This window comes from Copadichromis virginalis, unplaced genomic scaffold (genome assembly GCF_057382275.1).
Source record: "Copadichromis virginalis isolate Kocher_CV1m ecotype Utaka unplaced genomic scaffold, C_Virginalis_male_GT1.1 unmapped_scaffold_1, whole genome shotgun sequence".
NCBI classification, from domain to species: Eukaryota; Metazoa; Chordata; class Actinopteri; order Cichliformes; family Cichlidae; genus Copadichromis; species Copadichromis virginalis.
In genome coordinates, this window is record NW_028188589.1 from 4,071,392 (window position 1) to 4,096,429 (window position 25,038).

The 25,038-nt window shown below is 47.5% G+C and overlaps 1 protein-coding gene across 1 annotated transcript in view; it reads right to left on the bottom strand.

Moving 5' to 3' along the window:
- Positions 1 to 25,038, bottom strand: part of LOC146679592 (protein NLRC3-like) — a 48,997-nt gene that overhangs the window by 18,172 nt on the left and 5,787 nt on the right. The window lies entirely within an intron of this gene.

The following is a 25,038-nucleotide window of genomic DNA, read 5'->3' on the forward strand; positions in this document are numbered from 1 at the left end:
CTTTCGATGTGGAGCAGCAGCAGCTCTACTCTGAGCCCCTCCCGGATGGCCGAACTTCTCACCCTATCTTTAATAATAATAATAATAATAATGGATTGGATTTATATAGCGCTTTTCAAGGCACCCAAAGCGCTTTACAATGCCACTATTCATTCACTCTCGCATTCATACACTGGTGGAGGCAAGCTACGGTTGTAGCCACAGCTGCCCTGGGGCAGACTGACAGAAGCGAGGCTGCCATATCGCGCCATCAGCCCCTCTGGCCAGCACCAGTAGGCAAGTAGGGTAAAGTGTCTTGCCCAAGGACACAACGACCAGGACAGAGAGCCCAGGGATCGAACCGGCGACCTTCCGGTTACAGATACGCTTCCCAACCCCCTGAGCCATGGTCGCCCTTTAAGGGAGAAGCCAGCCACCCTTCGGAGGAAGCTCATTTCTGCCGCTTGTACCCACAGCTCGTGGCCATAGGTGAGGGTAGGGACGTAGATCGACCGGTAAATTGAGAGCTTCGCTTTTACACTCAGCTCCCTCTTCACCACAATGGACCGATGCAGCGTCTGCATTACTGCAGCTGCAGCCCCAATCCGTCTGTCGATCTCCGGCTCCCTTCTCCCATCACTCGCGAACAAGACCCCGAGATACTTGAACTCCTCCACTTGGGGCAGGAACTCATCCCGACCCGGAGTGGGCACTCCACCCTTTTCCGGCTGAGAACCAGGGCCTCAGATTTGGAGGTGCTGATCCTCATTCCCACTGCTTCACACTGGGCTGCTAACCGTTCCAGTGCGAGCGGGAGGCCCTCACCCGATGAAGCCAACAGAACCACATCATCCGCAAAAATCAGAGATGAGATTCTGAGGCCACCAAAGCGAAAGCCCTCCGCCACTTGGCTGCGCCGAGAAATCCTGTCCATAAAAATTATGAACAGAACCGGAGACAAAGGGCAGCCCTGGCGGAGCCCAACACCCACCGGGAACGAGTCCGACTTATTGCCGGCAATGCGAACCAAGCTCTTGCAACGGTTGTATAGGGATCGAATGGCCCGTAGCAATGGGCCAGACACCCCATACTCCCGCAACACCTCCCACAGGACACCCCGAGGGACACGGTCGAATGCCTTCTCCAAGTCCACAAAACACATGTAGACTGGTTGGGCAAACTCCCATGCACCCTCAAGGATCCTCGAGAGGATAAAGAGCTGGTCCAGTGTTCCGCGACCAGGACGAAAACCGCATTGTTCCTCCTGTATCCGAGGTTCGACTAGCGGACGAACTCTCCTTTCCAGCACCCTGGCATAGACTTTCCCAGGGAGGCTGAGGAGTGTGATCCCCCTGTAGTTTGAACACACCCTCTGGTCCCCCTTCTTAAAGATGGGGACCACCACCCCGATCTGCCAGTCCACAGGTACTGCCCCTGATCTCCACGCAACATTGCAGAGGCGTGTCAACCAGGACAGCCCTACAATGTCCAGAGCCTTCAGGAACTCAGGGCGGACCTCATCAACACCAGGGGCTCTGCCACCAAGGAGTTGTTTAACTGCCTCAGTGACCTCGCCCCCGGAAATTGGCGGGTCATTCCCCTCATCCCCAGACTCTGCTTCCTCCTCGGAAGACGCGTCAGTGGGATTAAGGAGGTCCTCGAAGTATTCCTTCCACCGCCTGACAATTTTCTCAGTCGACGTCAGCAGCGCTCCGCCAGCACTATACACAGTGAGGGTAGAGCACTGCTTTCCCCTCCTGAGACGCCTGACGGTTTGCCAGAATCTCTTCGAGGCAGTCCGAAAGTCTTTTTCCATGGCCTCTCCGAACTCCTCCCACACCCGAGTTTTTGCTTCAGCCACTGCCCGAGCCGCATTCCGCTTGGCCTGTCGATACCTGTCGGCTGCCTCCGGAGTCCCACAGGCTAACCAAGCCCGGTAGGACTCCTTCTTCAGTCTGGTGGCTCCCTTCACCTCTGGTGTCCACCATTTGGTTCGGGGATTACCACCACGGCAGGCACCAACCACCTTGCGGCCGCAGCTCAATGCAGCAGCTTCGGCAATGGAGACGCTGAACATGGTCCATTCGGACTCAATGTCCCCAGTCTCCCTCGGAATGCTGTTGAAGCTCTGTCGGAGGTGTGCGTTGAAGATCTCGCGGACTGGGGCCTCTGCTAGACGTTCCCAGCACACCCTCACTACGCGTTTAGGTGCACCAGGTCTGTCCAGCGTCCTGCCCCGCCACCTGATCCAACTCACCACCAGGTGGTGATCAGTTGACAGCTCAGCCCCTCTCTTTACCCGAGTGTCCAGAACATATGGTCGCAGGTCTGGTGATACGATTACAAAATCGATCATCGACCTACGGCCTAGAGCGTCCTGGTGCCACGTGCACTTATGGACACTCTTATGTTCGAACAGGTTGTTCGTTATGGCCAAACTGTGATTAGCACAGAAGTCCAATAACAAAGCACCGCTCGGGTTCAGATCAGGGAGACCGTTCCTCCCAATCATGCCCCTCCAGGTCTCGCTGTCGTTACCCACGTGAGCATTGAAGTCCCCAAGCAGGACAACAGAGTCTCCAGGTGGAGCACCTTCCAGCACCCCCCCCAGGGACTCTAAGAAGGCTGGGTACTCCGAACTGCCACTCGGCGCATAAGCGCAGATGACAGTCAGGACCCGTTCCCCGACCCCAAGGTGCAGGGAACAAACCCTCTCATCCACCGGGAAAAACCCCAACGTACCGGCAGCAAGCCGAGGGGATATTAGAATACCCACCCCAGCCCGCCACCTCTCACCAGGGGCAACTCCAGACTGAGACATAGTCCAGCCCCTCTCCAGGAGACTGGTTCCAGAGCCCAAGCCATGCGTAGAGGTGAGCCCGACTATATCTAGCCGGTACCTCTCAACCTCACGCACTAACTCAGGCTCCTTCCCCACCAGAGAGGTGACATTCCTCTCTGTCGCCACTGGGGCGATCGTGGCTCAAGAGTTGGGCGTTCGCCTTGTAATCGGAAGGTTGCCGGTTCGAGCCCCGGCTTGGACAGTCTCGGTCGTTGTGTCCTTGGGCAAGACACTTCACCCGTTGCCTACTGGTGGTGGTCAGAGGGCCCGGTGGCGCCAGTGTCCGGCAGCCTCGCCTCTGTCAGTGCGCCCCAGGGTGGCTGTGGCTACAATGTAGCTTGCCATCACCAGTGTGTGAATGTGTGTGTGAATGGGTGGATGACTGGATATGTAAAGCGCTTTGGGGTCCTTAGGGACTAGTAAAGCGCTATATAAATACAGGCCATTTACCATTTATTTACCATTCCATGTCCCTATTGCCAGTCTTGGCAGCCGGGGGTCAGTCCGCCAGGGCCTCCGCTCCTTGCCGCCACCCGACACACAATGCACCCGACCCCTATGGCACCTCCTGCGGGTGGTGGGCCTGCGGGAGGATGGGCCCATGTCTCCTCTTCGGGCTGTGCCCGGCCGGGCCCCATAGACTAAGGCCCGGCCACCAGACGCTCGCCCTCGGGCAGGGTAAACTGTTCCCTCGGTGTTCTTTTCATAAGGGTCTTCTGAATTGCTCTTTGTCTGGTCCCTCACCCAGGACCAATTTGCCATGGGAGACCCTACCAGGGGGCGAAAGCCCCCAGACAACATAGCCCCTGGGATCCCTGGGACACACAAACAGCTCCATCACGATAAGGTAGCGATTCAAGGAGGAGCACAAGCACTCATATATATTCAAATCAAAGGGCGATCGTGGCTCAAGAGTTGGCAGTTTGTCTTATGATCGGAAGGTTGCCAGTTCGAGCCCCGGTTCGAACAGTCCCGGTCGTTGTATCCTTGGGCAAGACACTTCACCTCCCACCTACTGGTATTGGCCAGAGGGGCCGATGGCGCGATATAGTAGCCTTGCTTCTGTCAGTCTGCCCCAGAGCAGCTGTAGCATGCCTCCACCAGTGTGCGAATGTGAGCGTGAATGAATAGTGGTGCTGTAAAGTGCTTTGAGGTTCTTGAAAAGTGCTATATAAATGCAATCCATTATTATTAATTTTTTTTTTTAAAGTTCATTTACCTGTTACTACCACTCACCAAATCCGGTTGTTGGTACTTCCTGGCTTGTGTAGCCACTAGGTAACAAAAGCCCAACACTGCGCCTAGCATCCTGGAACACTTCTGTTGTGTTTTTACGTGTTTTGGAGTTTGAACGTGCTTCAGGGTTTGTACGTGCTTTGGAGTTATTATGTGTTTTGGAGTTTGTGCGCGCTTCTGGGTTTGTACGTGCTTCGGAGTTTGTACGTGTTTGGAGTTTGTACGTGTTTTGGAGTTTGTACATGCTTTGTCTCTAGCGGTCACCGGAAATATACTTTTATTCATTCAGTCCACATAAAATGTAATAAATAAATCATCCATCCATCCATCCATCTTCATCCGCTTTATCCGAGGCCGGGTCGCGGGGGCAGCAGCCTAAGCAAAGAGGCCCAGACCTCCCTCTCCCCAGCCACCTCCTCCAGCTTGTCCGGGGGAACACCAAGGCGTTCCCAGGCCAGCCGAGAGATATAATCTCTCCAGCGTGTCCTGGGTCTGCCCCGGGGCCTCCTCCCGGTGGGACATGCCTGGAACACCTCGCCCAGGAGGCGCCCAGGGGGCATCCTTGTCAGATGCCCGAACCACCTCAGCTGGCTCCTTTCGATGTGGAGCAGCAGCTGCTCTACTCTGAGCCCCTCCCGGATGGCCGAATAAATCATATAATACAAAAACCAACTATTCACATTTCAACTTTTAACTATTTAAACGTTCAGCTTTTTCCTTTTAAACAAATTTAAAGTGAAACAACACAAAACCCTGCAAACCACAACACAATTAAATATACATTTAAATACGAAAACAAAAAGAAGATGCATATTCTCTGTCATTTAGGCCTGCATTATTAAACTTTCTTAATCCTTTATTTTCTGCAACTGAAAATAGTTGTGGATGATTACTATACCTTTCTATACCTTACTATACCTTATGAGGACATTCAAGATGGCGCCGAGGACGGCAGCCTCGGTACTGCGCTCTCTCGCACCTTTCTTGTTTCTGTTTATTTTCTGTGCTTTTGGTCACTCAGACCACATCACTTTCTCCAGAGATAAACTGCTAAGTTTATCTCTGCTAAGTGACGGAAGAGGCAGGTAAGTAACGGAAGTGACGGACAAGGTAAGCGACCCATGTTGTAGGTGACGTCAGACGCCGGAGATTTTGGCGGAGAAAAAAAACGTAAATGGTAGCATAGAGTTTAACAAAGGTTTTTCAAGCTTCAGTATTACCAAATATACTAATCAATTGTCATATGTCATGACCCTGTGCCTTCTCGGCTGACTCTGTATGGCTACAAGTGTTTTTGTTGTGCTACATCTCCCTCTCTCCCCTCCCGCGCACTGCGCTCTACCGGGGTGGAGTCATGACGGCTCCAGCCCCTGGCTCGGACACCTGCAAACAATCATCTCACTCACTTCTTAAGACGGCTGCTGAGAGTGCTTCCTCGCTGGATTATTGTGTAACACTCATTTCTCGCCAGCCTGAGGACCGCCGTTCGGTGAGCTAAAGACCGGAGCCCGAGCTACCTGAGCTTCAGTGGATTGTGTATATAGCCGTTCCCTTCCCGTGCCTGTGTTCCCCGGAGACCCTCTTCCTGTGCCCCCTCACTTGTATATACCCGCACCTGGTGTCTATGTGTAAATAAAATTGTGAACCTTAGTGACGGTCTGCTTCCGAGTCTCTCCTGAGCCTGACATCATATAACTAACATCATCTGTTCTATCACCTTTAACACCCTGGATGACAACGGGGAGAGTTTAGATGCTCTCCAAGATTACATCGACCGCTGTTTTCAAGATTTAGTAATGAAGAAGGCTCAGGGTGCATCTTCCCCGGCCAAAACTGAGACGCCGTCATCGAAGAGATGTCGCCCGGCAGACTCCCCCGGTACAACATCGCCTGCCGGCAAAGACATCGCAGACATCCTGGAGTCAATCGACAAGCGATTGTCCAGTTTCGATGCGAGGCTGTCCCTGGTGGAGATTTTACACCGGGAATTTAAATCTCTGAGAGAATCCCTGGAATTCAGCCAGCAGCAGGTGGAAACGCTTGCCGCTGAAAATGCCACGCTACGGGAGTCGGTCAAATCTCTCACCGATAACGTGACCCAGCTAAACATTGAAAATAAAAAAATAAAAGAATCCATTATCGATCTACAAGCCCGTAGCATGAGAGATAATCTTGTGTTTTCTGGTATTCCAGAATCTGCCGGAGAGGACGCAGAGGCAACGGTGAAAAGCTTCATTAAAATCCACCTGAAGCTGCCGGAGGACACCGTAAAGAACATCGATTTCGATAGAGTGCATCGCTTGGGGGGCGTGCAGTCGCGGACCGGGAGACCACGGCCTATTGTGGCCAAATTCGGTCAATTCAAACAGAAGGAACAGGTGAAGAGTCGCGGCAGAGAGCTGAAAGGAACGGACTTCAGCATGAACGACCAGTTCCCCAAAGAGATCCTGGAACGACGCAAGGTCCTGTTCCCAGTTCGACGTAGTTTTATCCAGAAAGGCTCCCATGCTGTCATCGCCGTGGACCGGCTCTACGCGGACGGACAGCTCTACTGCGACCCCGGCACCACACCGTGGTTATATTGACTGCACTCCAGATAAGAACCCGCTACACTCTTTTCTTATTCATTCACACTCTCTCCTTTAACATGGGTTTAACCTAGTAATATCAATATGATGTCATAGCAGATATAACACCGTCACCCTCCGTCATTGCTTTAATTGGAATGTTTCCGTTTCGTTTCTTTTTTTTTGTTGTTGCTCACAGTTCATGTGGTTTCTTTCTTTCTCTTGTCTTTCACTGCTGTGATCACCTACTTCCCCACTCACCTACAAACAACACCCTCTATTTCTCCATATTTTCACACCACGATCACGCAAACACATCCACTCAACGGCAGCACATTCACAACAGCCTCACAGCACGCACAGACTTGCAGGACACATAAGCAAGCCACGCTTGTTCATATTAGTGAATATTCACACACATAGTCAGACTTATGGAGCCTCTCACCACACTTCTTTTTCTCTTTCTATTTACAAACAAGTGATGTTCCCACATCCTCTCCACCTGTCTAAACGAAACACCCAGCGTACATCATTAGACATACACACACAATTATGGGCATGCTGAGGTTTGTCACATGGAATGTAAATGGAGCTGGCTCCAGAGGAAAGAGGTTAAAGATATTTAACCAGCTTAAAAAACTACAGGCAGCTGTTGTTTTATTACAAGAAACTCACAAACCTGTCACAGGTTTAAACGAACTTAAAACACCTGAGTTTCCTAACGTGTTTGCAGCCTGTTATAATTCTAGACAACGGGGAGTAGCAATTTTAATACATAAAAATGTTAATTTTACAGTACTCGATACAGTTATAGATCCAGAGGGTAGATTTCAGCTGTGAGACGGGCGCTGCTCTTGTGGCAACCTGCAGCAGGTTATTGGCATTTTCTTTCTCTTTTTGTTTTTAACTTTGTTTTAACTCTGTTCTTAACTGTGGTTTTAACTTTTTGCCAAGATGGATCTTCTACACCTTAGTTTTATTGTTGTTGGCGATATTCACCTGGAGTCATTCACTCTCACTGACAATCACTTATACACGCGAGGAACTACTTGGATTACGGTGGTCCTGTTTGTCTATGTACGACTCTTCTAATGCTCGGACAGATGTGATTCTTGGTGAGGATTTATTTCCCCGGTCAAAGACTAATTTTGGAAAGCCCCGCCGCTTGAGAAAACGCGGAAAGAAAGGCGGCGTGCTTCAATTCAATTCAATTCAATTCAATTCAGTTTTATTTATATAGCGCCAAATCACAACAAAAGTCGCCTCAAGGCGCTTCATAGATACAGAGAAAAACCCAACAATCATATGACCCCCTATGAGCAAGCACTTTGGCGACAGTGGGAAGGAAAAACTCCCTTTTAACAGGAAGAAACCTCCGGCAGAACCAGGCTCAGGGAGGGGCGGCCATCTGCTGCGACCGGTTGGGGTGAGAGAAGGAAGACAGGATAAAGACATGCTGTGGAAGAGAGACAGAGATTAATAACAGATATGATTCAATGCAGACAGGTCTATTAATACATAGTGAGTGAGAAAGGTGACTGGAAAGGAAAAACTCAATGCATCATGGGAATCCCCCGGCAGCCTACATCTATTGCAGCATAACTAAGGGAGGATCCAGGGTCACCTGGTCCAGCCCTAACTATATGCTTTAGCAAAAAGGAAAGTTTTAAGCCTAATCTTAAAAGTAGAGATAGTGTCTGTCTCCCGAATCCAAACTGGAAGCTGGTTCCACAGAAGAGGGGCCTGAAAACTGAAGGCTCTCCCTCCCATTCTACTTTTAAATATTCTAGGAACAACAAGTAGGCCTGCAGAGCAAGAGCGGAGCGCTCTAATAGGGTGATATGGTACTACAAGGTCATTAAGATAAGATGGGGCCTGATTATTTAAGACCTTGTATGTGAGGAGCAGGATTTTGAATTCAATTCTGGATTTAACAGGAAGCCAATGAAGGGAAGCCAAAACAGGAGAAATATGCTCTCTCTTTCTAGTCCCTGTCAGGACTCTTGCTGCAGCACTTTGGATTAGCTGAAGGCTTTTTAGTGAGTTTTTTGGACATCCTGATAATAATGAATTACAGTAGTCCAGCCTGGAAGTAATAAATGCATGAACTAGTCTTTCAGCGTCACTCTGAGACAGGATATTTCTAACTTTAGAGATGTTGCGCAAATGGAAGAAAGCAGTCTTACATATTTGTTTAATATGTGCGTTGAAGGACATATCCTGGTCAAAAATGACTCCAAGGTTTCTCACAGCATTACTGGAGGCCAAGGTAATGCCATCCAGAGTAAGAATCTGGTTAGATACCATATTTCTAAGATTTTCAGGGCCGAGTACAATAACCTCAGTTTTATCTGAATTAAGAAGCAGAAAGTTAGCGGCCATCCAGGTCTTTATGTCTTTAAGACATTCCTGCAGTTTAACTAATTGGTGTGTGTTATATGGCTTCATGGACAGATAGAGCTGGGTGTCATCTGCATAGCAGTGAAAATGTATGCTATGTCTTCTAATGATACTGCCTAAGGGAAGCATGTATAATGTAAACAGAATTGGTCCTAGCACTGAACCCTGTGGAACTCCATAATTAACCTCAGTGTGTGAAGAGGACTCTCCATTTACATGCACAAATTGGAGTCTATTAGATAGATATGATACAAACCACTGCAGCGCAGTACCTGTAATACCTACAGCATGTTCTAATCGCTCTAATAGGATATTATGGTCGACAGTATCGAACGCTGCACTGAGGTCTAGCAGGACAAGCACAGAGATGAGTCCACTGTCACAGGCCATAAGAAGATCATTTGTAACCTTCACTAAAGCTGTTTCTGTGCTGTGCTGAGCTCTGAAACCTGACTGAAACTCTTCAAGCGTGTAAGAAAACTTCGGAGGAAGAATCGTGTTCCTCTGCCTTCTATGATTCTGGCCAATGTCCAATCTCTTAGGAACAAAACGGATGAATTACAAGGGAATGTGCTTCATCTACGGGAATACAGGGAGGCTTGTCTGATGGCGTTTACCGAGACATGGCTGACCGATATGGACAGTGACACTTCACTGCGAATCAGGGGCTTTAGGACCCCTGTCAGACTGGATCGGAACTGTGGAGTAACACGCAAATCTCACGGAGGAGGGGTTTGTTTATATATCAACCAGGGCTGGTGTAATAATTTTACTGTGCGGTTGTGTCTTTCTGACATCGAGCTCCTTTCAGTATCTGTCAGGCCTTTTTACTTACCGAGGGAGTTCCCTCAAATTTTTGTCACTGTTGTTTACATTCATCCTAAGGTTGACGTTAAAGTTGCTGCCGATGCCATTTTTAAAGTGGTACACAATCTGCAGACTCTCTCACCGGATGCTCCTAATTTTATTCTCGGTGATTTTAACAATTGTAATCTTAAGAAATCACTGAACAATTTCTTTCAATATGTCACTTGTCCTACAAGGAATAACAAAACGCTGGATTTGTGTTATGGACCAATTAAGGGGGCATACAAGTCTGTGGCCGGACCTGCGCTAGGTTCTTCGGATCACAATGTTATTCACCTCCTCCCTGCTTACAGATCTGTGATTAGGAGGGAGAAGGCCTGTGTGAAGCGGACTAATGTCTGGACAAAAGACAGTTGTGTTGCCCTTCAGGGGTGTTTTGATTGCACTGACTGGTCCTTGTTTCAAGAGAGCACTTTTGATTTGGATGAACTCACCGATGTGGTGTGTAGCTACATCTCTTTTTGCAAAGACTCTGTGGTTCCAGTCAGAGAATTTAAGACTTTCCCTAATAACAAACCGTGGCTCTCTAAAGATATTAAGGATCTGATTCTTAAAAGGAAAATTGCTTTTAACGAGGGAGACGTTCCCACTGTGAGAATATTGAGGAAGGAGGTGAGGGCTGCAATAAAGATTGCCAAGATGAGGTATAGAAATAAGATTGAGGCAGAACTCAGCAGTAACAACCTCAAAAGAGCTTGGCTTGGTATGAAAACAATGGCAGGGCTACAGACGAAAGGTAAAAGCAGCATTACCCTAGAAGGGTTTACCTCTGACAAACATCTGGCAGACGATCTTAACAGTTTTTACCTTCGTTTTGAGAACTATGACTGCTCTAGGCAGACCAGCACACTGAGGGAAAGGACTATCACTCCCCCATCTATTTGTATTGATGAGACAGGGGTAGCTAATCTTTTCAGACACACCAAAAGCAAGAGTCCTGGACCTGATAACATCTGTGGACAGGTACTGAGAACTTGTGCTGATCAGCTGAGTGGGGTTTTTCACTATATCTTCTCACTTTCTTTAGAGCTACAGACAATACCTAAGATTTGGAAACATGCGATCATTGTTCCTGTTGCTAAGGGCAGTTCTCCTAAGGCACTGAATGATTTTAGGCCTGTGGCTCTGACTTCTTTAGTGATGAAGACATTTGAGAAGATAATTAAGAAGGAGATTTTAATGCAGGTTGAACACCATCTTGACCCCTTCCAGTTTGCTTATAGAGCAGGGAGAGGTGTGGAGGATGCTGCTGTCACACTCCTGCATCTCTTGTATAAGCATCTTGAGGCCCCCCACACCCATGCAAGATTATTATTTGCTGACTTTTCATCTGCATTCAATACAATTCAACCCCTCTTACTTGCTGACAGGCTTTACAATCATTTTAAGCTTGACACTAGTCTGGTCGGCTGGGTGACAGACTTTCTGACTAATAGGTCACAATGTGTGAGGGTGAATCATGTCTTTTCTGATGTGCTCTCCTCCTCTACTGGATCTCCCCAGGGTTGCTGCCTCTCCCCCCCTTCTGTTCATTCTGTACACAAATGAGTGTCGCAGCAATTTCACAAACAGACACATCCTGAAGTTTGCTGACGACACAGTAATCGTCAGTCTTCTAGTGGGGGACGAGTCAGGCCATGGACAGGTTGTAGATGATTTTGTGAATTGGTGTGATGAGTCCTTCCTCTCACTTAACGTGTCAAAAACTAAAGACATGATTATTGATTTTAGGAAGTCCTCTTATAGCTCATCACCCACTATCATTAAAACTGCCGATATTGGGATCGTTGAGAGTTATAAATATCTAGGTGTGGTACTTGACCATAATCTGTGTTTTGAATCTCATGCTGATGCCACTACTAAAAAAGTTCAACAAAGACTGTTCTTTTTAAGGAAAATGAGATCTTTTAATGTCTCATCTGAGATGTTGTCTTTGTTTTATATAAGTTTTATCGAATCTGTGATGTCTTTTTGTATCGCTGCCTGCTTTGGTAACCTGACGGTGAAGAATAAGAATCGGTTGGGACTTCTGGTAAAAACCGCTAGCAAAATTTCAGGGCGCTGGCAAGATGGACTTTTTGCCATTTACAATAGAAACGTGCTTAGAAAGGCTCATTCTATTATTAATTGTGTGAACCATCCACTTCACAGTGAGTTTGAGTTGTTGCCTTCCAGCCGCCGTTTTAGAGTACCTCAGAGGAGGACTAAAAGACTCCAGGTCTCTTTTATCCCTACTGCGTCTTGTCTCCTTAATGGCAAATAATTGTCCTTGAATTTTCTATCATTATTATTGTTATTATTGTTTTATAGTATTGTTCTGTTGTTCTTATCCTCCTGCTGCTAAACTAATTTCCCCTTGTGGGACAATAAAGAAAATTGAATTGAATTGAATTGAATAATTATTAAACTATCAATATTGAACAAAAAACTATGTATTGTAAGTATATATGGTCCAAATGTTGATGAACCCTCATTCTTCCACGGATTTTTTAGTGCACTCTCTGAACACCTTGATTGCACACTCATTCTTGGCGGTGACCTCAACCTTGGACTAAATGAAGACATGGATAGGCTCAACACAACAGGAACTCAGCGCAATTGGCAGTCCACAAATATAATAAATCAGCGACCGCGGCTCAGGGGGTTGGGAATCGCATCTGTAACCGGAAGGTCGCCGGTTCGATCCCTGGGCTCTCTGTCCTGGTCGTTATGTCCCTGGGCAAGACACTTTACCCTACTTGCCTACTGGTGTTGGCCAGAGGGGCCGATGGCGCGATATGGCAGCCTCGCTTCTGTCAGTCTGCCCCAGGGCAGCTGTGGCTACAACTGTAGCTTGCCTCCACCAGTGTATGAATGTGAGAGTGAATGAATAGTGGTATTGTAAAGCGCTGTGGGTGCCTTGAAAAGCGCTATATAAATCCAATCCATTATTATTAGTATATGAGCGACTTTGGTCTTTGCAATGCATGGCGCTCTCTTCACCCCACCAGTAAGGAATATACTTTTTTCTCGCATGTTCATCACTCTTACTCTCGTCTGGATTATTTTTTGATCAGCAGCTCACTGCTGTGTGACATTTCAGACACTGAGATTCATCCTATAGCTGTCAGCGATCATGCTCCTGTATCTTTAACACTAATGCACAAGAATAACACTACGCCAAGAAAAAACTGGAGATTTAATATATCACTACTTAAAGATGAAGACTTTATTAAATATCTTAAAAAGGAATGGACTTCATATTTAGACTTTAATGACACTCCCGGAATATCTGCTTCTGTTCTATGGGAAGCAGGGAAAGCTGTGATGAGAGGTAAAATAATTTCTTTCTCATCACACAAAAAGAAAGAAGAAAACAAAAATATTCAGGAATTAGAAAAAACCATCAAATCACTAGATGAAGCCTACGCGTGCAACCAAGATCAGGAAACATTGAACAAAATATGCAAAACAAAACTAGAATTAAATGAAATTATTAATAAAAAAACACAATTCCTTATACAAAGACTATGCTTGCAGAATTTTGAACACAGTAACAAATCAGGTCGATTTCTAGCTAACCAGCTAAAAATAAATAAAGAAAAAACAACTATATGTGCTGCTAAAGATTTATCGGGGAACACAATATATGATCCTGGAAGAATAAACAACATCTTTAGGGATTTCTATGAAACTTTATACTCACCACAAATAAACCCATCTAAAAATGAAATTGATCTGTTTCTTGACAATAGAATAGAATAGAATAGAATAGAATAGAATAGAAATCAACTTTATTGTCATTGCACATGCACAGGTACAGGGCAACGAAATGCAGTTTGCATCCATCCAGAAGTGCTTTAGTGATATAGGTATATTGCAATATATATTAGCAATAGTATAGATATGTAAGTATATTACAGAAATGGGTCTATTATGATATGTTATAATGTACACGGTATGAAGTATGTTGTGAATATTCTATAACTAAGTATGTACAGGCTATGAACAGGATATAAATATGAAAAACTATACAGAATATGAAATAAATAACTTTACAGAAATCTGAGATATACAGCTATACAGAAATGGGAACTATGCAAGTTGTAAACAGTTGTAGGATTAAAGATTATTGAATGTACAGAATGATTCTTTACACAGAGCTATACAGTAGTGCAGTTAAGATAAGTGAGGGTGTAGATAGTTTCTACAGAGGCTATATAAAGTGCTAGTGGTTGTGAGTGGTGGTTCACTACATGTTATTATTGTGTGTTTGAGGGTACAGTTGTCCATTGTGGGGGTGTGTATGTTCAGTCCATGAGTTTAACGTGGGTCAGATGTCAGGAGGCAGAGTTCAGGAGTCTGACAGCTGTGGGGAAGAAGCTGTTCCGGTACCTGGTGGTCTTAGTCCGGAGGCTCCTGTGGCGCCTCCCAGAGGGCAGGAGGGTGAAGAGTCCATGTGATGGGTGACTGGGGTCTTTGATGATTTTCCCAGCCCTTTTCAGACACCGCTTCCTGTAGATGTCTTTTATGGCAGGAAGTGGTGCTCCGGTGATGCGCTGGGCAGTTTTCACGACCCTCTGCAACGCCTTCCGGTCCGAGGCAGAGCAGTTCCCGTACCAGACTGTTATACAGTTGGTCAGGATGCTCTCGATGGTGCAACGATAGAAGTTCACCAGGATGTCTGAGGACAGGTGGTTCTTCCTCAGAGTCCTCAAGAAGAAGAGGCGCTGGTGAGCCTTCTTGACCAGCTTGGAGCAGTTGGTCGTCCAGGTGAGATCCTCGGAGATGTGGACTCCCAGGAACTTGAAGCTGCTCACACGCTCCACAGCCGTCCCCTTAATGTGGATGGGTGGATGTGGGTCAGCATTCCTCCTGTAGTCCACGATGAGCTCCTTGGTCTTCTCGGTGTTAAGCAGCAGGTTGTTTGTGTCGCACCACTCAGCCAGACGATCCACCTCCTCCCTGTAGGCGGCCTCATCGTTGTCACTGATGAGGCCAATCACCGTGGTGTCATCTGCAAACTTAATGATGGTGTTGGAACCATCAGCAGGTCTGCAGTCGTGGGTGAAGAGGGAGTAGAGGAAAGGGCTCATCACACAGCCTTGTGGTACACCGGTGTTCATTGTGATTGTAGATGAGCAGTGGTTATCCAGCCGGACATGTTGGGGGCGGTTGGTCAGGAAGTCCAGTAACCATTTGCAGATGAGGGAACTGATGCCCAGGTCTGTCAGTTTCCTGATGAGTTGTGAGGGGTGGATTGTATTGAATGCTGAACTGAAGTCTATAAACAGCATTCTGGCGTAGGTGTTGTTGTTGTCCAGGTGTGAGAGGACAGAGTGCAGTGCGATGGAGACTGCATCCTCTGTGCTCCTGTTTTGGCGGTATGCGAATTGGTGAGGGTCCAGGGTGGGGGGGAGACAGGATTTGAAGTGTGCTAGGACCAGCTGCTCTAAGCACTTAGTGATGATGGGGGTGAGTGCTACTGGGCGGTAGTCATTGAGGCAAGATGGGTTGGAGTTTTTGGGTATCGGGACGATGGAGGTGGATTTGAAGCAGGCCGGTACCACAGCGTGGGCCAAGGACAGATTGAATATGTCTGTGAGCACTCCTGCAAGCTCCCCAGAACACGCTCTGTGAACACGCCCGGGGATGCCATCAGGACCTGCAGCCTTGTGGATATTGATCCTGCTCAGCACCGCTCCTACATCGGTGGGGAAGAGAGTCAGAGGTTGGTGGTCTGGCGTCATTCTGCTTTGGTTGTGGTTGTGGGGTTCCCTCGCTCAAAACGAGCATAAAAGTTGTTGAGCTCGTTGAGGAAGGAGACATCAGAGGATGCGGGGGAGGGTTTGGTGGTCCTGTAGTCTGTAATGGTCTGGAGTCCTTGCCACATGCGTCGGGGGTTGGAGTTGGAGAAGTGTTCTTCTACCTTCTTTTTGTAATGGTGTTTGGCTTTTTTGATGCCCTTCTTTAGATTAGCCCTGGCTGTGCTGTAGGCGTGTGCATCTCCTGACCTAAAGGCGGTGTTGCGGGCCTTCAGGAGGAGACGAACATCCCGGTTCATCCAAGGCTTCTGGTTGGGGTACAATGTAACTCTTCCAAAATTACTAGACAGTCAAGCAATGGAACTGGATTCGCCACTGACGCCAAGTGAACTCCAGGAAGCCCTGATAAGTATGCCCAATAATAAGGCTCCAGGTCCAGACGGCTTCCCTGCAGAATTCTACAAAGAATTCTGGACAATTTTGGCACCAGTATTCCACGGCATGTTGCAGGAAATCGAGGAAAATGGCAGACTACCACCAAATATGAATTCTGCCAACATTAGTCTCCTGCTAAAACCAGGCAAAGACCCTTTATTTCCCTCAAGCTATCGTCCAATTTCTCTTTTAAATGTAGACCTTAAAATAATCTGCAAAGCTCTCTCAAAGAGATTAGAGAAAATGACCCCCCTCTTAATTCATCCTGACCAAACTGGTTTCATAAAAGGTCGGCACTCCTCAACAAACACTCGTAGATTACTTAATTTAATAGACTACTCATACGATAAAAACATCGAAACCATAATATTATCTCTAGATGCAGAAAAAGCATTTGACAGAGTTAACTGGAAATTTTTATTCGCAACTTTACACAAATTTGGTTTTGGAAACTCTTTCATAAACTGGATAAGAATATTATACAATTCCCCAACAGCTCGTATCAGAACAAATGACCAGACATCCTCCAGCTTCTGTCTCCTGAGGGGCACCAGACAGGGATGCCCACTCTCCCCTTCACTTTTTGCAATTTTTATCGAACCTCTAGCAGCAACATTTAGACAGGCTACAACAATTAAGGGCATAAAATGTAAGAACATAGAACATAAAATCAGTCTCTATGCGGATGATGTGTTGCTTTTTCTGCAAAACACACAAACCAACCTCTCTGAGGTAATTACTTTAATAAACTGGTCTTCAAGAGTTTCAGATTATTCAATTAACTGGCCAAAATCTACAGTTCTCCCCATTAACTGCTCCTTCCATAATTCTTCCTCTTCCCCACTGCAATCCGGAAATATTAAATATTTAGGTATTAATGTCTCTCCTAAGCTTTCAGACTTAACTAAATTAAACCACATCCCACTTCTAAAGAAAGTAGAAGGCGATCTGACTAGATGGAAATCTTTACCCATATCACTCATGGGAAGGGTCGCCACTATAAAAATTATGATCTTGCCAAAAATAAATTACTTATTTTTGATGATCCCTAACAAACCATCACAAGATTGGTTCAGATCTCTGGATTCATATATTTCCAAATTCCTTTGGAAAGATAAACCCCCGCGTATCAGCTTAAAAATGCTACAAAGAACCAAGGATAGAGGAGGATTAGATCTGCCTAATTTTTACCAATACTTCTTAGCCAACAGGCTTCAGTTCATCTCAGAATGGTTAAAACATACCTTCTTAGTTGAGCCCTGGCTAGATGTTGAACAGGCACTATGCAAGGATCTAGAGATTTCAGACCTACCATTTATTAGCTCAAACATCAAAAGACATGAATGCTTTAAAAGTATCAACATCAGCTTTTCTCTGACAGCATGGTGGGAGTTTCTAAAAATAACGGAGTCTTCATTAATCCCATGCAAACGTACACCTATCTGGAATAACCCTGACATATTACAAAACAATAATATGATTAATTTCCCAGAATGGAGTTGTAAAGGAATTAAATACTTAGAACATATATTAGAGGGAACAGAATTTATTTCATTTGACAGACTAGTTGCACAATATGGGATCAACAAGAAAAGATTTTTAGAATATCAACAAATTAAATCCATAGTAAAAAAGAAATTTAAACCGGGTCAAGTTGAATTACAAACACCACCAAGTGCGGCACATTTACTTTCTCTTAAATCCCCCAAATTATTATCTAAAATATACAGAACACTTTCTAAATTAGATGAATCAATATCCCTTCCTATTGCAAAGTGGGAAGCAGATTTATCAGTCAGTTTAGACCAAAACTTCTGGTCTCTGGTATGCTTAAAAACCTTTAAATTAATTAAAAATCCCAGTCTGCAATTAATACAATACAAAATATTACATAGAGTGCACTATACAGGTCATCGGATGTTCAAGATGGGCTTTACATCTTCCAACAACTGCTCACACTGTCAAGGCAATACACCAGACAATTACATCCACGCTCTTTGGTTCTGTCCACCAGTGCAAAAGTTTTGGCGCGAGATATGTGAAGACTTATCAAAATGTCTGAAATGTAACATTCCAACTTCCCCCTTAGTGTGTTTACTGGGCAGCTTAGATAATGTCACTTCAGAAAAGAATATAGCCCATATGAGTTTCACTGCCCTATGCATAGCCAAGAAAACAGTCCTCATGAACTGGAAAAATAAAAATAATCTTAATTCTAACCAATATAGAAATTATCTATTAGATTACATTAGTCTTGATACAGCCTCTGCCACCAAATCAGATCAGTTGCTCTGGGCTCCTTTTATCAGCTCCATCACCTAGTGGGGGTGGGGGGTCATAGTTTGGTCCCGCCTTCACTGTTGTGATTGGTGTGGGGGTAGGGACAGGCTTAGGGCGTCGGAGGGTTCCCCGGAGGCATCTTCCTTGGGGGGCTCAACCCGGGGTAGCGGTCATGTCCGGTTGGGGGCTCTGTTGGCTCTCAGGTGACTGTTTCCTCGCGGCTGCGTGCAGCGGGGCTAGGAGGGTCTGTGCTGACGGACGTGGGTTACTGACCTGGTAGCCTGGCTGCCCCTGGGTGGGTCCGGGATGGGCGTGAGGTTCTGGGGGCGCTCGATCTCTGGGCTGGGGCCCGAGCCGGGCCTCAGGGGCTTGGGTCCTGGTTGGTGTGTTGCCGGGGTTGTGGGCGGGTGGGTGCATGGGGGCCCAGCCCTGGAGCAGGGTGCCGCCGGTGCGTTGAGCCACCTGGGGGGCTCTTCAACTGGTGGGGGAGATGGTCACATCTTGCAGGAGCTTTCCTCTCTTCAGGGACTCTCTCTGCAGGAGGGGGAGATACAGGAGAGGTGGAGGAAGATCTCAGCCTGGGCGTTTACTGTCTTATGTAGTCTGGAAGATGAGTGGATGGTGGGGTGGGTGCAGTTTTCTCTGTGGTGGGGTTGGGTGAACTGTCCCGGGCTCTGTGGGGCCGAGAGGCGCTGCTGCACTGGGCCCCGGTCTGGATGGGCCTGGGCCCCCTTTCCCTGGCGGGTCGCGGAGTGTGGGAGTGCCTACTGGGGTCAGCGGGGGAGCTGGCCACAGGGAGGGGTTACCTGCCCCTTCCTTCCTTCCCTCCCCATCTCCAGCTGCCTCCCTCTTCCCCCTCTGTCCCCTTCTGGCTGCCTCTGCCTCAATTTTATCCCACAACTTAGACATTCACATTATTCACACTCTCATTACACATACATATAGGATCTTGGGGGTGGGCACAATCACGGAGTCCAAATTACCATCAGGGTGTACACCTCACCCCTGGCGTCGTTGCCCACCTCTCAATTTTAAATACATTTAGACATTGAGGGCTATCAGGAGGGACTATGCGCTTACCTGCTGCTCCTTGGCAGGTAGCTCCATGCCCTCCTGGGTTTTAATTGCACCTTAGAACACACATGCATCAACACTACAATGAGCGGGTGGAGGGAGGTTTGGAGTCTTCTCCCACCCCCATTCTCTGCTGCCTGCTGGAGCGGGAGGGCTAGGAGGAGTTGGCCGTCCGACTGCGGTCTGGAGTGTGGGGCCTCCCTGCTGCTACGGAGTCGGGGTGGTCTGCCTCTCCCCACCGCAGGGAAAAGGGTAACACCACCTGGGTCTGGGTGCAGCTCCCCCCTCCAGGGGCAAGGGTACCTAGACCCAGTTTGTAGAGTACGCTTGGGGAGTGTGATCGTGTGTACAGCGTCTCTTTATGTCTGTCTTCACATTGGTTGAGTGTGGAGTGAGTGCATATGAGAGCATGAGGGTGGGAATGGATGTTTGTGTCTGTGTGTGCCTGTATGTCTGTGTCTATATGTCAGGTTGGGTATCAGACACCACCTCTCTGGGGACACCTCAGGCCCTCCAAGGTTTGGAGGCCTATCTCCACCCACCACCACTTCCCCTGCCAGTGGCGGACTCCCTCAGGTGTCGGTGCGTTGGTGCTTCTTTGTATCTGGGGGTGGGCGTCCAGGTACACACCGGCTCACTCCTTGGCGGCCGCTTATCGGGGCCTGGAACCTGGGGCTCGCTCGGACCACTTCGGAGGTGGGGTGCCCCCGGCCTCTCGGCCTGGGGCTCAGTCACTCAGGTACAGCTGGCTGCCGGCGGAGCTCACGGGCGCGTCACTGCAACTCCCCCTGGCTTCTGCTCCACGGCTGCTGAGTGAACCCTCATCTGGGACTCTCCTCAGCTCTTTCTGGGACAGTGGCGCGGCTGCCCCTCTGTTGGTCTTCCATGGTCTCTTGTGTTCTGGGGGCCTCTGGATGTCTGGAGTTTTGATCTCCTCCATACCTGCTTCATACCCTGGAGGACGGGGCTGTGGCCCCCCCACACCCTCTAGCAGATCGTTACATGGAGAAACCTTTGGAATACAAGCGCGCTGATCCAAACAGGTATGCACACGGGTGTTCACTGCTCGTAGACTTAAATTACACCTTTCTTGGCTGCTACTTCGAAGCACATCTGTCCTGCGTGCTGCACAACAACATTGAATATTTAGTATTTACTGCTGTTTACACTAAGCTAGATTAATGTGATGGTGTTGTGTTTAGTATGTTGCTTTGTTTTTTTTGTTTTTTTGCTTGTTTTCTATTCTTCTCTCAACAGGTGATCCAGGAGATTTTTATTTTTTTTTCTTCCCCCCTTTCTCACTGTCCCTCTCCCCTTCTGTTTTTCCTTTCCTTCCTCTTTCTTTCTCCCTTTCCTATCCCTCACTCATGTCTGTCCCGTCTGTAACATCTGAAAATAAAATATAATAAATAATAAAAACAAAGATCGACCAAATGGACCAATACGGCAATGCCACGATGATCCATTTGGCAAAGTAAATCCATTGGGTATCCTTGTTGGTCTTCAGACAACAATTCTGATGGCTAAAGAACCAAATGGGACAGGCAAAAAAACCCAAAAACTGCTAAGTTTTTTGGAGATTTTATTTGGAGGCGCAGCAGCTCTCTGTGGCTCCTGGAGGAGACGTAGACGGGGGACTCGCACTGGTGCGCTGGTGAAACTACATCGGCCAGGATTCCGCACGGCACTCCCCTCCATTCACCTCGCAAATCTCCGCTCTCTTCCAAACAAAGTCGACAAATTACTGCTCTTAAACCGGACTAACAAGGACTTTGCACGCTCTGCTGCCCTCTGCTTCACTGAAACCTGGCTCAGTGTGCGAGTCCCAAACGCTGTCTTAAATCTGCCGGGCTTCCAACTTCACCGGGCGGACCGCGAAATGGAGCTCTCAGGGAAAACAAAAGGTGGTGGAGTCTGCTTCAACGTTAATGAAGGTTGGTGTACTAATGTCACAATGTTACAGAAACACTGCAGCCCACACTTGCAAAGTCTTTTCATCAATTGTAAACCGTTTTATTCACCGTGGTAGTTTTCTTCCTTCATGCTGGTCAGAGTTTACATCTCTCCTCAGGCCAACGCAAACAACGCACTGTGCGAGCTGGCTGACCAGATCACCACCCTGGAAAGAAAATTCCTGGATTCCTTTACAATTATCCTTGAGGATTTTAACAGAGCAAACCTCAAGCACGAACTCCCTAAATACAGACAGCATATAGACTGCCCCACCAGGGACAACATCATACTGGATCACTGTTACACCACTCTAAAAGATGCCTATCGCTATGTGCCCCGGGCAGCTTTGGGACATTCTGATCTCTGCATGGTCCATCTTATTCCAGTTTATAGGCAAAAACTCAAACATGCCAAGCCTGTAGTCAAAACTGTGAAGAAGTGGACTAACGCAGCAAAGCGGGAACTGCAGGACTGTTTTGACTGCACTGATTGGACTTTTTTTGAAGCTGCATCTGATAACCTGGATGAGCTGACGGACAATGTGACATCATACATCAGTGATGACGTGTGTGTGCCAACAAAGACCTTTTGCACATACAACAACAATAAACCATGGTTCACTTCTAAACTCCAACATCTTTGTAAGGCCTACAGAAGTGGTGACAGGGCCTAACCCTAACCCTAACCCTGTACAAGCAAGCCAGGAACACACTGACCAAGGAGATCAAAGCAGCTAAAAGGATCTACTCCCAGAAGCTGGAAGAACAGCTCTCAGCCAACGACCCTGCGTCAGTGTGGAGGGGCCAGCAGGAAATCACCAGCTACAGATGCCCTCCACCCACTGTTGAAGCAAACAAAGACCTGGTCAATGAGTTAAACACATTCTAACTAATTTCCCCTTGTGGGACAATAAAGAAAATTGAATTGAATTTGAATTGAATCTACTGCAAGTTTGAGACGGACAGACTCCCACGCCTCACCCTCCCCTCCCCAGAGACATTGCTTCAGACACTGACCCCCAACACACCTTCACCTCTCCCCCCTTCACCCTCACCCTCCCCAATCCAGTCTCAACGACCACCCCAACCCTCCCCAATCCAGACCCAACGACCACCACCACCCTCTCCAATCCAGACTCAACGACCTCCATCACACCTCTGACCCTCCTGCCTCAAAACCTGTGCTGAACAGCTGGCTCCCATCTTTACTCGTATCTTCAACAGATCCCTGGAGCTGTGTGAAGTTCCATCCTGCTTCAAACGCTCCACCATCATCCCTGTTCCCAAGAAACCCACCATCACAGGACTGAATGACTACAGACCTGTCGCCTTGACGTCTGTGGTCATGAAATCCTTCGAACGACTGGTGTTAGCCCATCTGAAAGACATTACAGGCCACCAGCTGGACCCTCTGCAGTTTGCCTACCGGGCAAACAGGTCGGTGGATGATGCAGTGAATATGGGGCTGCACTACATCCTGCAACACCTCGACCGCCCGGGAACTTATGCCAGGGTCCTGTTTGTGGACTTAAGTTCGGCTTTTAACACCATCGTGCCTGAACTTCTCTCTTCCAAACTCTCCCAGCTCAGCGTGTCACCAGCCACCTGTCAGTGGATCACCAGCTTCCTGACAGACAGAAAGCAACAAGTGAGGCTGGGGGAGATCACCTCTGAAACCCGGTCCCTCAGTATTGGTGCCCCTCAAGGATGTGTCCTCTCACCACTACTGTTCTCCCTCTACACTAACGACTGCACCTCCAAGAACTCGGCTGTTAAACTCCTAAAGTTTGCAGATGACACCACCGTCATTGGCCTCATTCAGGATGGTGACGTCTCTGCATACCGGCAGGAAGTTGAGCGGCTGGTACTCTGGTGCAGTCAGCACAATCTGGAGCTGAACACTCTTGAAACTGTAGAGATGACAGTGTACTTCAGGAGACATCCCTCAACTCTGCTCCCCCTCACCATATCAGACAGCCCTGTGTCAACTGTGAAGATCTTCAAGTTCCTGGGTACCACCATCTCCCAGGACCTGAAGTGGGAGATCAATATCAACTCCATCCTCAAAAAGACCCAGAAGAGGATGTACTTCCTGAGACAACTGGGGAAGTACAGTCTTCCACAGGAGCTGCTGATCCAGTTCTACACTGCGGTCATTGAGTCTGTCCTGTGCTCCTCCATCACAGTCTGGTATGGAGCAGCCACTAAACAGGACAGGAGCAGACTGCAGCGGACTGTACGGGCAGCAGAAAGGATCATCGGCGCCCCCCTGCCCTCCATCCAGGATCTGTACCTCTCAAGAACCAGGAAACGGGCAGGGAAAATCATCGCAGACCCCTCACACCCTGCACACAGACTTTTTGATCTGCTGCCCTCTGGCAGACGGTACAGAAGCCTGGAGACCAGGACCACCCGACACAGGAACAGTTTCTTTCCCCTCGCCATCTCCCTTCTTAACAGTTGACCTGTCACACTGCTCCCACTGCCAGACTGCAGCTGCACCTTATGTACATTTTGTAGTATTCATTCCACCTCATTCATTTCTGTATTTTATGTATATAAGTTTAGATTCGTTATTTATAGTTGGTTTACACAGCTTTGTGTATGCATGTGTAATGTATATATAGACACGTGTGTGTGTGTGTGTGTGTGTGTGTGGGTGTGTGTGTGTGTGTGTGTGTGTGATTTACATTGCTGTGCTTGAGAGCCACCATCTACCGGAACCAAATTCCTTGTATGTGTCTGCACATATACTTGGCCAATAAACACGATTCTGATTCTGATTTCTAATGTGACATTGTTGTCCCTGGCTCTCTTTCTCTGTCTCTCCCTCCCGCTCTGTTCCTGTGCTACTGTGCCCCTCCCCCCTCTTCCCAGCGCAAGCACAAGGCTCGTGTGCGGAGTGAAGTGGAAAAAAGTGCGAGAGAGAGTGTGAGAGAAAGAAAAAAAAAAACCACGGCTCCCAAAAAGTGTCGTTCACTTCAAAGATTCGGCTCTACGAGCCATTTCGTTCGCGACCAACACATCACTATTACATTCATACACATTAACACTCTTGACATGCAGAAAAGAGAAGCTATGGATTGAACCACTAACCTTCCGATCAGTAGGTGACCTGCTCTACCTCCTGAGCTACAGCGACTCAGTGGCAAACATGAGTAAACCCTCACTAGGTGTTGGATAAAGCATTCACTGATAAACCTGTCAAACCTACATTTGAAACGTTGGCTACCATAGCAGTATAGTATTGGATTCCTATGATGGGTGTTCCTTCTTTAGTCACCTTTTTCACTCAACATGTTTCAATAGGCCTCTCTACATTGATTCATACTTGTTATTAATCTCTGGCTCTCTTCAACAGCATGTCTTTCATCCTGTCTTCCTTCTCTCACCCCAACTGGTTGAGGCAGATGGCCACCCCTCCCTGAGCCTAGTTCTGCTGGCAGTTTCTTCCTGTTAAAAGGGAGTTTTTCCTTCCCACTGTTTTTCAGGGTGAATGCTCATAGGGGTCATATAATTGTTGCATTTTTCAACCATCCCATATTTGCACCTTATGGTGTTTTGCCTAATATTTTAATAGTTTTCAAGATGCATTAACTACTTTCTGAAAATAGTCCATCAACCTGCATATTATTTTCGAAACAGGAGTGTTCCCGGGTTCA